Raw genomic sequence first — 17,567 nt, forward strand, 5'->3', positions numbered from 1 at the left:
GTGTTTCATGTGCTGTTGTTCCCCTGTCCTGTTATCTGTGCGATATCAAGGACTGAGCTCTAGCCTGTTACATGATATGAGTAAATTGTGGTGCTGAGTGCGCAGAGTGTAGCTGGTACCTGCCCAAGAGATTAAGAAAAATAAGGGCTGTTTGTTAGCATAAATTGTAGATATCAAAAAGAATGAAGAGGAGGGTAAGTAAATTCTGGTGTTAAACACAGTCCTGGAGCTTGGAAAAGTCCCTCAAATCTCTGGATTTTTATTATTTTCCCTTGGTAAACTAGAAATTATGATATCAGATGTCCACAGTAAGTAGTAATGTTAATTCAGTGTGCTCTAAAACACTTACCTTTTACTTAATAAAGGCATCATGTTCTGGAAGCCCTTACTACCCTAAATGAAACAATCAGATGACAATGTGTGTTGGAAAATCAGAGTATAATGTAGACTTAGAGATTAGAGAAATAAAGATAAGAGTTAATACTGTGAGTCTTCATGACTGTGTACTTGATATTAGAAATGTATTCAGAGTAGAAATCAACTCTGGAAATGCATAAGAATGCCACGTGTGCCCAATAAAGGGGATAAGCAATGGTTTTTCTTACTCTAGGTAATGTAAAGTGGACACTAGAAAGGATGTGCTGTGATTTCAAGGAGGAGGATGATAGAATAGTGAAATACTGAGTGAACAGTACCATGTGTCAGGATTGCTGAAGAATACAGCACTTAAGGGACAAATGAGGGAGTTAAGTAAGGCAGTGCTGGCTTTGTGCCTCCTAGAGAGCGAGAGACCTGTTCAAAGAAAAGCCTCCATGGAAAGTTGTCTAAACTTTGATATACTGTCTCACATTGATGACCCAAGATCTCTGATGGTCAGAACCAAACTTGCAATGCTGCATGCAACTGACCTTATTCCTGGTGTCCTCTTCTCGATATAAGGCTAGAAGTTGATCCTCTTTTTAGCAAGTGGTTGCACAAAACTGGCTTCAGAGGTGTCTTTCAACATAAATTATCTTGTGATTCCACAGCAGTTATAGAGGAGAAATGAAAAGCATGAAAGTAACTCTCAGGCTACTTGTAGGGCAGCATATTTGTCATATTTTAAAATTCCAGGTAATAAGCAAGTTGTTTATTGTATTTTAAACTTTCACTTACATTTGTGGGGAAAGCAACTTATTTGCACTGGCATGTGATGTCTAGGAACCCTATTCATGGAACACTTTGTTTTCCAAGGCGCTGTACAAAGATTGGAAAAGATGCTTTGTTGCCTAAAGAGCTTATATTTCAAGAGACAACAGATGACTAAATGAAGAAAACAATGAAAAATTATGAACAGGCAATGATTTTAGCACATTAATAATACAATTATTGAGCTTTTTAAAGGCATAATGACAAAGGAGAGACTTAAAACAGAATTTGATGAAGAGCAGTTTGGTACCTTTATTGATTTTTATTAGACTTGATTCCTGAAGTCTGACTCTCTGCTCCACTACTTTTTGTGTGCAGAAAAAAACTTTTATTCCAAGTGCCATTTTGATTATTAATGTGTTTCAGCTATTTTAACGTCTTCCTGAGTTTTATAAAGCTAAGTTGATGTGAAGGCTTGCTCACATTGAGTAGTCTCTTCTTTCTTGCCCTGTGACATCTGCAGCTGTTACAGCTATAGCTTGTAGCTCACCAAAGTTTTGTTAAGAAAACAGTTTTTAGTCTTACATGAAAATTACCACATTCGCAGTGTGATGTAGTGCAAAAACAGTCTGTATGAAAAAAAGTGGTACTTACGTGAACTAATTCTCTTGAAGTATGTTCAAAAGATAGCATTAGCCTTTATTATGTATGTGTGAGGCCTTGACATAGGTGTTTGTGTCTGTAGGTATCTACTCAAGCATCCTGTCTGGATTTACAGAAACCATGTTTATCAGCTCTTCAAGACGAATATGTATTCTGTAAAGAAAGATCTTGTATGGGCTTTTAGTTCTGATTTTTTCAGCAGTGTACTTTGAAGATAGGAAATGCTGTAGATAGAAAATACCTGTGTATCAGGTACATGCTTTCTAGTACACTATACTGTTAAAACAGGGTATTTAATTAACTTAGTTCCATCTTCATCTCCCTTTTGTTTTATGATAGCAATTTCTCAGGTAGTGTGCCATATACAAGTCCTTTAATGCTAGTGTTTTGGAGAATGAGTTGCTCAGTGTGGTGGGAGAAAGGACTACAGCAGAGTGGTGCATCTTCATAGCTCTCAAGCCATCCTCATGTGGAGGCATGGACATCTTTTGCTATTTCTTCCTAGCGGAAGGCTGGATCCATGTTCTGAGGAGTAAGCACACAACTGTATATGCTGTGGGATTAAGCATTAGTATTGAGGGAAGGAAGGGGTTTGAAGGAGAGGGCGAAAAATGAGATTAGTCAGCTAGGTTAGACAGGAATATTTTTTTGATTGTTTTTTAAAGAGGTCCTCTGGAGAACTCTTCTGAGACTTGACTGGTGGGAAACAATTCACAAACTCCAGGTATGAGAGGCTTCTTCATGCTTGGGATCTTTTTGTTGATGTCTCTTGTTTTTTCAGAATGCTCTTTCCTGTCTGGCTGTTGTATTTTTGAGAAATTGGTGAAATTTGTGACATGGAGACAGTTATCTAAGTATTTGCTATTGTTGCTTCACTATTTCTAAGTGTTTTCTGTTGTTGCTTCATGCCTATATTGCGCAGGTCTGTAGGGGAGGCACTATCTTCATTAAGCTTACTGGAAGAGGACATAGAATACAGAAATGAGCTTGTATTTGCAAAATCTTTTGCTTATTGCAGACTGGAATGGAAACTGCAAATTTGAAGATATGTGCAATCTGGGAACAATTTTTCTAAATTCAGCTGAGTAACACAATCATAGATGGCTTGAGGAAAAGCAGTATTTAACATTTAGGGAGCAAAGGCAAAACTGCAAAGTACAGTGTTGTCTGCCTCTCAGAAATCTCTTTAGGGTAAAAGCAAGTTGTAAGGCCTTCAGGGGCACTACAGCAAATAGTGAAAGTTTTAGGATTACCAGTTAGTATTTCCTATTCTGTATTTATTCCTTCAGTGTACTGATGCATATCGTTATGGTATGTGTGAAGCTGTTGTTGATTACCGATTTATAAAAAAAAAAAATGTACCACTTGTTTCAGTTTTGTAAAGGATTGTGGTAAATGGTTCAGATCCACACAGTGAAGGGGTTTGGTTGTTTTTGTTTTTTTGGTTTTTGTTTTTTTTTTTTTTGGTAACACAAGTGGTTGAATTCGGCTTCTTTTCTGGATGTGTGGGACACAATCCCAGTTATTGTGTCATGTGACCTATTCTTGTCAGATTTGTGAATTATCTGTTCTTGGACAGTTTAACTTTTTTTTGAAGTTTCTGTTGACATGGCAAGTCCAGAAGTTTGAAGGCAGAAAGTTAATAACTATTGCTCAAGATCCCATATCCAGCCTGAGGCAACAAAACATGAGGACTGCACATTGGCTAGTAACATTTTACATTTCTTGTCCCTAGCTTCTGTGTGCCTGTTCCCTGGGGAGCATTGTGAGGACTGCGATTTAACCACCTGAGGAGTTAGCACTTAAATATTGCCTCCTGAAGGACTGGAAGTGAATATAGTTGCTTGGGTTTGGGCCAAGCTTTGCATAGTGTAGGTCTGAAAGTACCTAGTTACTTGGCAAATTAAGTGTTAAGTCTTTTAATGTGATATTTAGGTTCTTTCACACAAGTCTGTTATTGGAATCATTTTGCACTGGAGACTGCTGTATGCTAACATAGTTTCATGAGTTTTGAGTATGCTTACAGAGCAAAACCCTCTCTCTTTGGCAAGCATAGTAACAGTATGCCCAACGTAGTGTAGTACTTCCAATCAGACTAGTTCTGTAACGTAGTATTTGCCTCTCTTGTTTTTCCTGTGCTATCTGCCTTCTCTATAGTTTCTTGCTGTGAAGCAAGGCTGTTAGAGTAATGAATTATTTTGGATCCCCAGGGCTACAGAGGTATCCCTTTTAAGACCCGATTAACAGATGTATCACTATTTCCTTTAATGGAGTCCTTGATGACCAGTATCTCTGGAAAATAAAAAGCAAGTGCCTAAGTTGAAATTGCTCAATTAAGACATCTGAGAGGAGTTGCTTAAAAACTTCCCTCATTAGCCAAGGTCAGTCTTGCCCCTGTTGGAAATCCTGGGAGAGAGGAAGCAGAGGAGCAAGTTTTGACAAGGGTAGGTTAGAGTGGCTGAAATATCTGCAGTGTGCAGTAATGCTTGTAAGTTTTTCAGGTGTTTCTACTTCCTGCTTCATCCCCTGGGAGGAGAGGAGTTCTAAGGTGTCAGGTTATTTACCAGTCTCCTTTATTCTCTGGGTACTCAGAACTTTTGTCTCTGATGAAGCTGGTGATTAGTGTCTTTGGAGAGACATGAGAATATAATGGTAAAAAAAGGTTTATTCTCTGATCTTGTCTGTCTTGCCTTCCAGCTTCTCAGAATTCCTAGCTCTCTGTTCATTGTCTTTCTCTCCTATTTGTTTTAACTCTCTCCTTTTCAAACAGCAAGGTGTGTTATTTTGCTGTGCAAAGTCCAAATCAATACATAGCACAGCAGTTAAGTTAGTGTTCTAAAAGACAAGGCGACTGATGGACAAAGGATACTAGGAGATCAATAAAACATAGTAAACAGTGGTGTTTTCCCATAAAGGCAAGGAGGGTAGCACAAATGAATCGTTGTATGAACTGGGCTTTAATATTCATTACCCAGTGTCTCTGTGGTTTATAAACTGTTATACTCTCTGACCCCACTGGTGTTGGATGACAGGAACATTACAGAAGAATGTCCCTTAGTGCTGGTGAATGTATTGCATGTCCTGGACCACTTAACCTATAAATGCAGGATTGTTATCTTGAGGCTGTGAGAAGGTGAGATGGTCAAGTTTAGGAGAGGATCTCTTAAAACAATACGAAAATGCATATTCAGGAATTGGGGTGCTCTTCTAAAGGATCTGTTTGAGTCCGGAAAATTGATATATTGGGTTTTAGTAGCTTATGCAGAGGACTGAGAGCTCTAAGACTCTAGATTCTACTCTGGATTTCATGTGTTCTGCTCAAATTATACTTCAGTTGTAAAACAGGTCTGCAAAAATATAAGTGCAAACCAAGCTACTCTATCCTTTGATACTGGGAATTTCAAAGCAGATGTCAGAGGACTGAAATGTAGATATAAGCTGTCATAAATTCTGATCTGAAATTAAATAGAGGTACAAAAATAATTTTGTTTCACTGAAAGTCAGGATTAAGACTGAGGGAATAAAAATGTCTGTTTTATGAGCCCAGACAGGCTCAAAGTATGAGGCTTTGAGAGGAAGGGAGATAGTCATGCTTCCTTACGGTGGTAGCTTGATTAGGAAATACTGTTTAATGTGTGATACTAAAAGCAGACGCTGGAAGTTGCCGTCTGAGTTTGGTGCTCTTGGTCTCTTGGCTTCTAGTTGCCGTATGCTGTATTACCTTCTCTTCTGAAACTTCTGAGTATGGAGAACCTGCCTGCGCGGAGCTCGGCCAGGTTTCTGAGAGGATCCTCTAGTTGAGGCTGGGAACAATTATCTCACAACCGAGTCACAGAATTCCCAAGAGCATTCCCATACCCTCTGCTCCCTGCCTGCTGCTCACCTCCCACCTCTTGTTCCTGTCTCCCTGCCTGACAGTGGGCAATGCAAGGTGAAGATTTCTGCTCTGGATGCCTTCCAAGCTGGTTATTTCCATTCTGCTTGCTTAATACATATCTGTCATTTCTGTTGCCCAGAGGGGCTTCACTTTCTTTCCTAATACTCTTGTGTAATGTTTGGGGTTGAACGCATAATTAAATGTGTTTCAGTGGTAAATGAAAGTGACCCATACGTTTTTTCTCTTGTTTGTAACTGCTGTGAAGTTTGATAAGGCTTATCTTTATAAGACCTTCTCAGCAGCAGTTCTTTTTATCTAATCGCTTTCACACTTCTTCCTTTTCAACTTGACTTGAAGTATTAATCAAATGAGTTGGGAGAAGGGGAAAGAACTAAGGGGGAGATAATCCTAAATGTCTGTCAACTCAAAAATGTGCTAGTTAATAAAGGCTTTGCCAGGTCTTTAATAAACCTTCTGAGCAAATGTGTAACATATTTACAGAAGTATTTTTATGGAAAAAAAAAATGCTACTATTCTATTTATATATTATTTTAGTGAATAACAAGAGATGTGGATGGAGCAAGGACCAGCTATGTATGCAAACTGTCTCCTGTTTTGTAATTCCAGCTATGATCCCCTTTATGACATAAGGCCAAGTTTTTCAAGATGTCTTAACATTGTCTAGAGGTTGCAAGCAAGCTGAAGATCTGTGCCTGATAGTTGTAGAAAACTCTGAGTGTCTGAAAAGATTAAGAGGTGTATTTAAGAGCATAAATATTTGGTGGTACAGATCTCCATTTCTTTTGTCATACACCTCTGAGAAGTGGATTGGCAATTGTTTTTCAGTATTGAACAGATTTTACGAACCCTTGCTTTTCTGATGAGTTGGGACAACACAGCTTCATTTTCATTGGTCAGATTTAAAAAATTCTAGCTAGATATTTATTATTCTTTCAATCAAGCTAAACCTTCACAGTTAAAATGATAAAAGTGAGTAAATCACTGTGCTGCACCATGGGTGATGTTTTAGTACTTTACTTTCTCAGGACGTGTTTTTTAAAATCAGCTTCTTGCATCTGGATGCACTAAGTGGTGTATTTACCAATGAAAACTGCGATGACTTGACTGTGCTGCAAATTTCTTTCTAGTCACAAAATGGTATGGTGTGTACAGTGGCTTTTTAGGCCTCCTCCTCCAATACCCCAAGCCAAATAAATGCTGATTTGTGTCATCCATTCAGATCTCACACTATTAAAGATGGCATTGTCTGTTATCATCACACTTCTGACTCTTTCATGGAGTTCAGGAGAACTTTTGAGAGGGTGTGGAATCTGTTCTGTGATTTGATGGAGTGGAGCTTGTCTTGTGGTGTGGTGATGAATGCAAGGTGAAAAGAGTTCCATCCTCTGTCTAGATTGCCACTTGTACTCGTTTGTTTCCCCAAAAGAGCAACCAATCTTGTCTCTAAAGCCTTCATCATATATAGCATGGCAGAGAGAGCTCCTTAGGGATGGGTGCAGCTTCCACACGCTTCAGTCATCACTGTTTTGTCACCTTATCCTGGAAGACAACTGTAGCTGCCACCCATGCTTGCCTCCTCTGACTTGACCTCTCTTAGCAATTAAAAGCCTCCCTTAAACAGCCACACCCCTGATGTACGGTGGATGTATGAGGAAGTATGTATGTGCTCGAAAACTTAACAGTGTATGAAATTCAGAGCTTGTATAGATGTTTGCCTCTATTTGATAAACAAATGCATGGTGGATTTATTAAGCATGTATGTAAGAACATTGCCATATACCTGAAATTAGAATTGTCTGCATAATGCCGTAATTAAACAAGTCAGGATATGTCTCAAAGACACTTATTTCCCTTTGCCCTTTTGAATCCTTATGGTGGCTTTTGCTGTTCTTTTATCTCCCAGCAAATCAAGACCTTAAAATTGATGACCTAAAATTAATTTCCTTGAAGCTACTTTAATGACACTTCCCTTTCTGTGCATGTGTGTGCACAAAATGTAACCTACATACAGTGGAGCACATTTATTCTTACCTGTTTTACCAAGTAGGTGATATTCTAAACATTATTTCTCTGCAGTAGTAGCAACTTTTACAGTGCTGAAGGCATTTGCTGGACAAACATAGCACTGGTAATACCAGGTTACTGAGTAGCAAATATCATAGAATGAGAAAGGGAAGATTTTAGCCCTTTTTTATAGGGAAGTGACTACAAAGGAGAAAGATAGTAGAGAGCTTGCATGAATAATACTTGAATTTAAAGTAAAATTGGGGTGGTTCTTAAAAATTAATTAAAAAAATTTTTTTAAACCTCTTTTCTTCATATTGTGCTATGAATTCAGCAGGCAACTAGGAATTGGGGAATGCATTGACACCCATCTTCTGACCTTTTAATTTTTAGCCTGGGGGGTTGTCAGGTGAAATTCCTGGAGGCAACTGTGTTGATTAACATTTGCAAAAGTGAGATCTGCATGCCTGTTTTACAGCTCCATTTGTGGCAGATCAGAATTTATTATGTGCATCTCTGAAATAAGGAAACCTGGAGAAATTATTTCATTTACAGCTGTTGTCCCATCGTACTAGTCTACTTGAGGTTTACTTTCCATTAAGATAAGGACCTAAGTGAGTTTTTGCATGCTATATGAGTGAATTATACCATATAGGAAAAAATAATTGCTTTATGAGCCGAGAGAGAATGAGTAATGGCTGTCTTTGTTACTTCCTGCAGTATTGATCATTGGAAACTACTTTCCACCAGAGGCAGTGAGAACACTTTTCAAAGAGTGCTGAAAAGTTCAGAAAAATGTTAACTAACTTAAACATTTTAAAGACATTTTTTTATTTTTAAATTTTATTTTTGTGGCCTCATTCACACAGTGAAAGACCATGTTGGGGTAGATCCATGCTGCTGAACAAAAGGAGAGGAGAGCAGTGTTTTTGTTCTTCCCAATCTTATTTTGATTTTTTGAGAATACTCACATGACAAATTATTTTTCTAGGTGTGTTAACAGTACCTGCATTTTGAGAGAGAACAACAGAGTAGGAAGGATCCTCTCTTATTCTTGTTGCTTAAGGGTGTGAACAAAAGGGCTTTAAGGTATGTAAGGACCTGACTTTGTCATCACAGTATCCTGATTTTAGGTTTTTTTTATGAGAAATACTGTGTCTTTATATCTACTTTTACGTAAAACTATCCTGTTAATTCAGATTGCTAGCGAAGTTGTTTTTCTTTCATGTATCTACCTGCCATAGTTTCTTAGCAATTAGGATTAAAAAAGTAAGTTCTGGGAGGTGCTCATCCTTTTCTGACTCAGTTGATTTCAATAAGAGTCAAACCTGTAAAGCAGCTGTTAAGGTCAGGCAATCTCTAATTGACCTATCATATGTTGCAATTAAAATGCTTTTAGAAATAGGAGTTACCTCAATCTTGGGGAGAAAAAAGAAAAAATAAAACCCCAGACCAGCAGAAAGCTTTAATATATTAAACTGATCCATTAACTGTTGGTCTCTTCTGTGTCTAATGCAAGAAATGAGGGGGAATGCGAATCAAGCTAGTGGCTTCAATTTTAGTAGTGCCTGTTTTTGGCAGGAACCTCTTTCATGTTCTGGATAACAAAGTCCAGAGAAGAGTCTTGCCAGTGTCTGTCAGTAAGTTTACACCATTAAATGTTTAGAGTTATAAACATTGTGTTAAAAATAAGAAAACACATATTTAAATGGAAACTTACATATGGATGCTTTTGCCACATGCTTCCACTTCTTTTGCCTTAATACTTTTGTGGATGTCGTGAAATATTTGAATGTACTGTTATAGAATGACTAGGAATTTTATGATTGCTTCAGCCCTGTGCACTTGAGTGGGGTTTTTTTGTGTCTGTCTCTCTCATAGTCCAGTATTTTTAATCATAAAATGCTTAAACCAGTCTTTACTGCAGAATTAATCTTTGAGAAATGCAGAAATGTATGACAGTTGCAAGGCTCTAGAAGCTTTTTAACAAGCTGAAAAAGCCCAGAGACCTCTTATGTCTTGATAGTTAGTTGGGAAGCTGGGAAAGTCTGCGTTGTCTGTCCTAATATTTTTAATTGGGCCTCACTTAATATCTTTCCTCATTGAGGTTTGACTTTGTTCTTTGAGATGTTTCTGTGTTGTGTGTTTGGGTTTGTGTTGTTTGTTGGTTTTTTTTTGTTTTTTTTTTTTCTTTAATAGCACAATGCTTTTTAGCATGTGAGAAATTCAGGTTATTAGGGGCCATCTAGGTTCCATTTCAGTCTTGGAAAAATTTTGGTCTTTTGGGTATTCTCCTGTCTGCATCACTCTGCACTGTGTTCTCCAGTTGGAAAGCTACAATGCTTTTGCGTTTTAGTTTGTAGGTATTTGAGTTGAACATAAATCTGAATGAAATGAGATGAATGTTGCCTTAAGCAGAGGGAGATGTCTGGTACTTGCCAATTCTGAGTTTGACATTTTGTTTTCCTGCTATTCTTAAGACAAGGTTTCTTCAGAGTTGACTTTACATTTTGTTAGCCTTCTATGAATTAGAAGTGAAAGAAATTTAAAGCATAGAAGCTGTTGTTAGTAGTTTGATCTCTGCACATTTGTTGCTAGGATAAGATGGGCTGTGTGATTCTTCAGATGCTTTAACTTGGTTCTTAGCCTATGCTATTGTTGTTTTAAGAAGTTAGTGATTCTGTGTGATCTTGTTCAAAGTGCTGTGTGAACACTAGTCTTCAGTGAGGTAAGATAAAGCAAAATTTTTCTTACCCTCCTAATAATATCAAAACTCAAAATAACATGATTACTTGCTCAGGGCTTTCAGAAAAGTCTGGAAATCTAGTCCATAAGCCGTTTCCTTCCAAAAATCAGATCATGAAGAGCTTTTTGTTCACGTGGTGCTGATTTATGTTTCTTGCCTTTGCAGTTTTCCAAGTAGCATGAAATGCTGGAAATACCTTTCTCCATGAATTTGTCATGGAAGCCAGTGACAGACAAGACTACTCAATGAGTGACAGAGCTATTGGCAAGACTGCCTCTCTGACTGCTAGGAACAATTTTTTTAAGAAACCTTGCGGAACAGTCTTGACATCTGTGTTGGATTATTTCTTAATTACTTTTGTCCCGCCACTTCTCAAACTTGGTTGCAGCTGTGAAGACACTTGCATGTTACGAAGTCCTATTTATTGAACTTTTCTTAAACACTTCTGTCCATTGGATCCTCTGGGGATTATGCTTGCAAAAACTTCTAAGAAATCCTGTTCTGTTTTACCTGGAATGCATTTTCTGCATTTATCAAAGACACTTTTTGCTTTCCTTAGGTAGATGACACGCAGGGAAGTAAGCAAATATAATCAACATGCCCTCTAACGGTAGTTCCCTGAGTTAATAGTTGTAGCTTGCTATGTATCTTTAGGTACTTTAGGTTAATTAATTTTTATTTAAGTACAACTACCTTTCTAGTTAGGTATGAATACTTTTTTATTTGTATTAAATGCAGATACATCCCTCCTTATTCCCATAGACAATTTAAGCTTTCTGAAAGTAGCCTTGCTTTGATGAGTTGTTTGTGTTTTGTTGCCAACTGCCTGGGGATCCAAAAATTGAAAAAGTACCAACAGAGCTGGAGGATGAGAAAGATCAGAAACCAGATAGTCCTCGAATGATGACTACATTGTACCTGGGGCATGCCAATGTCTAAGGCATGTGAAGTCATCTACAATTCTGTAGGGAGTTCTGTATTTCTTGTATCTCTCACAGGGTCCAGAGGTGTTGCAAAGGCAACAGCAATGACATGGCTATATTGGAAGAGCTGGAGATAATGTGCTGTTTCTGGCTGAAGTTACCTTGGTAAAAACCCAACAAACATCAGTGCGAGTAACCTTTTTTCAGATGACAACATAGATGTTCCTTTTAGCTGAAACATACTGACATCCATTTCCAATACACGTGCGAAGACAGATTTGCAAATGCATAGCAATGCAGGATGGCAAAAAGTCCTGCTGACACTTGTATATGTAAAATTTTGAGGACTTTGCTGGTGTAGAAGAGGGCTCATTGAATGCGTGCAATGTTGCAAAGATACTCCACTGGAGTTGGTCTGTGAGAGGTGGAGTGGAGAGATTCCCCCACTCCTCACCTTTCTATTGCTTTTTTTCTGCTCTGCCATTGTGACTTTCTGGAATATGTGGCATTACTGGTCCATCATGGTTCTGTAGCTTTTTTTTTTTTTAAGAGTTTTTACTTTGCTGCTTAGGGATGTGTGCTTGGTATAAACCTTGATAATTTAAAGTATTAAATAGTTTAGTCCTGTTTAGTTAAACCCTTCTCTAATTTTGAAAACATGTCTGAGAAATAAAGAAACCATGACTGTACTGTTTGGTCCTGTCAGGTAAAAAAGCCTTAAAGCACCTTGCATGCTAATCCTCTGCAAAACATGAAATTAAAATGATGGTCGTACATATGAAATCTAAGATTTGATGAATCATTAAAAATCCACTGGGAAAAAAAAATCAGGTTAGATACTTTGGAATATGGATTGTAAATCTGTAGATTCCATTCCTTTTTAAATGATCTTTCATCTCTACATTTACATGGGGACCTAGAGTTTGAATTATTAATTGGTGCTGCTCATCTGTATATCTCTGTTGAGCTTCATGTGGACAAGAAAATTTATTTTTACTATATTTTCTGCTGTTTTCATATAGAAGGTATATGATGGTTGTCTTAACTTTGTCGTTGCTGTGAGTATTGACTGAATTTTTTTTGTTAGTGAAATAAATGTAAACGTAAAAAAAGTTCTTGAATACTTACTTGTAGGCAGTTTTACCTCTTGATGTGCATTTGAATTGTTGGGGAAAAATGAGTCTGTAATACAATTCTGATAAGCCCTTTTTTGTTTAGGATTGAAGACAGCTTAATTTACTTCATTTTGGAAACATGTTTTTCTATAAGACAGTCAAAATTTCCCCTAAAGATTTTATAGTGGCCTTTAATTTAATCAGTAATGCGGACAGCATTTTCAACTGTGGACTAATCCGCAAAGGTTTTAGGTAATCTTTCATCAGATTAATGAGGAGTTGATTTTTTTTTTCCCCAAGAGGGAGTTACAGTGCTGCATAGTGTTATATTCTACCTCACCGTTTACCTTGTCAATAGGATATAATTTTCTGTGTAAGCTTTTGATGTTTTACTTCTTTAATAATAAAACATTTTCTGTTGAGATGCTGAACTTCTGCAGCACCAGCGAATTGTGATTTAGTCTGTCTTCCCTTTTAGAAGAGAACAAATGCAGTTTATATATTTATTGCTCAGGATTGCTAATGAACCAGTGATTTTTTTACTCCCATTTGGTTTGCAAGGTTGACTCTGAAGAGTGTTCTTCATTCAGGTAGTATAGCAGTTCTAGAAGAGAAAAGTGGAAAAAGCTGGCTTTTGGCTGTGACAGAAGTTTGCCTCTTTCTGTCTGTGAGTATGCTCTTCTTTTAATGTTTATTTCTAAATCCCCAACTGCAGGAGTTTCAGATCTAGGTCAGTAAACCTTTGTTCTTCTGGGGCATTTCTCTGCTCACTCATGACCAAATTAATTTTGGGGGTAGCATTGATGCCAGCAGCAAGTTACCTTGAAAAAAGTATTTGAATGTACTTTTTAAAGACAACAATATATGATATAGGAAATTACTGAATCTCCCAAACCTGTGGTAGAGAGGAGAGGGGGGATTTGGTTGCGGTTTTGTTCTTATTTTGTTCTGTTGTGGGAACTAGGGAACTAGTAAAAGATCCCTTTGAACTGTTTAATGTTGAGTCTTTTTTGGAAGGAAAAGATGCTTTGTTGCTTGCAATTATGAATAATAAAGAAACAAGAATAAAGCAGCTCATATAAGGAGAACACGTGAATGGAGAAAGTATAATCTGCTAGAATTGGTATTCTAATTGTGCTAATAGGGAGTAAACATTCTCTGGTGAAATTACACGCTGGTGCAGTTTGAATCCACTATGAAGAGCAGAGGAATAAGTTATTGAAAGTGTGAATAATCTGGGAAAAAAAAAAAATCATAGTTTGAGTTGAGTATAAGCAACTTTTTGTGAGCATGGCCTTCCAGTTACAGGCCAGAAGGATGAGGAGCCTGTCCTGCATCTGCAATTCATTCTCCTTGCAGGAAGCTCAGTGTTTTTGTGTTTCTATATGTTCTTCTTTTTAAAAGAATAAATGTCACAATATGTAGCAGAATAAAGTGACTCTTCTCTACCCACTGTTTACTGTTTCTCTATGAGTTATTGCATGTTTTGTTTTAAGCTTTGATTTAATTTCTTTTATTTCTTCTATTAGGAGAAATGTTCAATTTTTTATAAACAACGCTTCACTTCAGTCTTCAGAACAGCATAAAATAGGAAGAAGTTAAATTTTTCTGAGTTTCTGAACATCCTTTAACTGCTTAGCTTTTTTGTGTTTGTCAGAATTAAACTCTAGTGCAGCTTTATGAAATTTTTGGTGTGATGTGTCATGGAAAAAAAGGAAAGAATAATAATTAATCTTTTATCAGTGAAGGCAGAGAAACTAATGTGGTAGCTGACCTTTCTTAGGTCTTTGGGGAAAATGTTCATATAGAATAGATTTGCTTGGCTAACATTAAACAATTTGATTATTTTTGAAGCATTGTAAATAGAAGCTTGAATTAAGGACCTTATTAGCAGAGCCTGTTTTTTTTTTTTAAAAAAAATCCAGTAATTTTGAAGACTCCTTATTTGCCACTGCAATTTTACTTGACCTTTCTGTCTTAGACTTGAGTAAACAACCCCTTTTATTTATATCTGATAGGTTTATAGTTTTCATTAGAAGTATCATCTCATTGACAATAACATCTTGCCTAGGATCTTTCACTGAAGTATTCCTAAGTGTACCTAAATACTGGCTTTTTAACTTAGTTTATTCTTACATTAAAAGCCTTTGCCCAAAAATATATACATCTTTTTTAAATGAGGCTCAGAAAACTCCTGATGGAAGTATTTTACCTATTGACCAGCTTAGTTGTGATAACCTGGTTGGCCTCTGTTAGAGGTATGTGCTATGGAAGGTCTGTGTTGTGTGTATTATAGTCCATAGTGGGTGGATCGCCTATTTTGGCTGTGATCCTAGTGTTGCCTTCTGTTGAACACATTGGACTACATTCTTTTATTAGTACTTGATATTGATGTAAAATTTTTAATTTCTGTGCATAGATTTAAAAGAGGTTTTACTGGGGTTTTGTTCCTCTTTCCCCCAGCTCCTCCCCCCCATATTTCAAATCCAGTTGCATGAACTTGAAAGGTGAAGCACTTTCCTGTTGGAAAGTGAGCTTTAAAGTATTATCTTCAGGCTGGGTAACTAGATCCCTGACACAAAGATTTCACAGGGCTATTGTGTGACAGTAATTACCAACGCTTTCTATGTAGTTCATTTAAAAGTAATGGCTGGTGGTTGTAAAAGGAATAATAGATGTTAACCATGGAATACATTAACTTGTGGAGATGCCAGGGGAATGTAATTTGTTGTAATTAGAAATTTGAATGGGGATAGGAAAAGATGTTGAAATTTGGGTTTTGTATCCTTTTTTGTCTTTTATGGTATAAATCTGCTGAATGAGATGAAATTTATGTGATGGATAATGTCCCAGTAGCTGTGGTCTTGCTTCAGTGAGGTCATTCTCAGCTAAATGGGAATTGACTTTCTAGACTAATTCTGTGGCAAAGTAGTGGTAACAGATTACTGGAGATGTAAACTTCTATGATTTAAAACATTGCTTAAATAAAGACTGTAACCAATAAGGATCACTAAATACTGTGCTTTGTTTTGAAGGACCTGAAATGAAGACTTTTAGCTCTTTATAGAAGGAATTGTGTCTGATGTGGAAACCTCTTTTTTATTTTAAATAAGTATAATGAATAACAACAGTCCTCACATATCTCTTAGCATTGAAAGGAAGATACTGGCTGAGTCTCTAGAAAATCAAGTAGAATTTGTAATTTCTGAGAGCAAATATGAGCTTCAGATCACATCAGATGGTGCGGGTATTCGCAAATAGGGAATCATTGAGCATGCTTCTAACCTGGTTTGGGAACAGCGGCTTCATCATTAGGGTGGTCCTGTCTGTGTTAATGTACGATCTTCTGTAGTTCTTCTGTCACACCACACTGATGTTCCAAAGGTAGTCTAAACCAAATACACTACTACTCCTTCCTACCAAATGGAGGATAGGTTTAGAGTATGACTCATATAGCTGTCTTCAGTCTGACACTTGGGAATGACTGTCGAGTAACCCAAAATAATAAAAATGAGCCCCACCAATCCTAAAGAACAACTGCTTTTTTTCTCTAGTCTACAGGATGGCAGTGTGCCAAAGCAGGAGGTGCCTGTTGGAAAAACTGATGGCACAAAAGGATTATTGGGGAAAGCAGAGAAGTAACCAGTTAGAAACATCTTTTCCTTTGAAGTGATGGCAATCTGCATGAAATCAAATTATGGCATTATTAGTAATGAAATCAGTGGCTTCCTGAATAGCATTTAGGGCTTTTTTTTCTGACACAACTGACAGGTACAGGGGAAAGTATTAAAATGGTTTTTAATAACCTCTAAGACTTGACTCAGCAGGAAAGGAATTCTGTTTTGTGGGAGACACACTTTTTTTTTTTTGGTCTCTGTTTAGAAGCAACGATCAGAGAAAATGCTCTGACAAGTTTTGAACCTTGCTGCAGATTTTTGTGAAAGTGTTTTACTAGTATGGTGTACCCTTTCTCCTTTGTGTAGATGGTGCATTAAGTAATAGCAATGTGATTGGGATAGTTGGCTGTTGCAATATGTGTGAATTTAGTTACCCAATCTGTCCTGTTTCTCCAACTAAAGGGTTATGAAAAACATTGAATTGTTCTACTGTATATCCCTTAACTAGTAAATGTGGCTAAATTGAACTAAGTATGGTGTTTGCAACTTTGATCTGTTCTTTTAAGTTAGTTCCTAGTTTGCTGCTTTTTGTGTGTTGGTCGAATCGCTTTCTAAATTGTTAATGTGAAAATAATTGCTTTGCTCTATCTATGAAGTTGGTAGTATAATTGTTTAAAGCAGGCACTTCAGTGCATGGTGTGTTTTCTCTCAGTGCTGTGGAGTAGGTGGTTTCTGAGGCTAAGCTGAAGAAGGGTGGGGTGTGTTTGTCCACTGCAGGGAAAAGGAAGAGGCTTTGCCAGTTCTGGAGAAGGCTGTTTGTGCTGTTGGTCAAAAGAACAGATTGCTTGGGTGCTCTGCTGTTTCTATAAACACACCCAATTAGTCATTCCTGGTGCAGGTAAGAGCACATGTTACTGTAGTGACACTTATAAAAGGTGTCATGGCCTAACCTGGCCCAGTGCTGCCCAACACCTGGCCTCTCCCTGGGTGTCCCTGCTCGGCAGCAGGCGCATCGCTGCGTGCTGGAGATGTGTTGTCATCTGGGTGAGAACGCATCCTTAGCTCCTGCACTGTGCTGCCTCGCTGCTCGGTGGGAAGAGGCTGGGCAAGAAATATTTTCTATTCTCAGGCAGCGTGCATGCAATGTTCGCCTGGCTTGCTGTTTCCTGTTTGTTATAGTGTCTTAAAAGCAGTGCCTGTTGGTGAGCATTATAAACTGCTGTTGTGTGGGTGATGGGGGTGCAGTGTCTTAACGTAAGAAGTGGAGGTGGCAGTAGTTGGTTGGCAGCTCTCTCATTCCACTCTGCAAAAGCATCCGAAGTTGAAACCTTTGGGGGAAAGGAATTATTTTCCAAGCAGCCTCCTTCCCTTCCAGGTAAAAGTTCATGTTTTGAGTAATTTGAAGCCTGAGGATATAAGATTGAAACCTGCTTGCCACATAAATAAATCTGATACCTTACATCTTCAGAATCA

General features: G+C 37.7%; 1 protein-coding gene across 3 annotated transcripts in view; it reads left to right on the forward strand.

Moving 5' to 3' along the window:
- The window catches only part of TEX2 (testis expressed 2), a 55,693-nt gene that overhangs the window by 2,240 nt on the left and 35,886 nt on the right, over positions 1-17,567 (forward strand). The window contains exon 1 of one of the 3 annotated variants that reach the window (XM_033002553.2): positions 8,758-8,782. The exons of the other annotated variants lie outside the window; for them this stretch is intronic. The gene's annotated coding sequence lies outside the window, so the exon portion shown is untranslated. Of the gene's footprint in view, positions 1-8,757; positions 8,783-17,567 lie in introns of those variants that run through there. 3 annotated transcript variants of the gene reach the window in all.

The sequence above is a fragment of the Tyto alba genome, unplaced genomic scaffold (genome assembly GCF_018691265.1).
Source record: "Tyto alba isolate M040663 unplaced genomic scaffold, T.alba_DEE_v4.0 Super-Scaffold_39, whole genome shotgun sequence".
Lineage (NCBI taxonomy): Eukaryota > Metazoa > Chordata > Aves > Strigiformes > Tytonidae > Tyto > Tyto alba.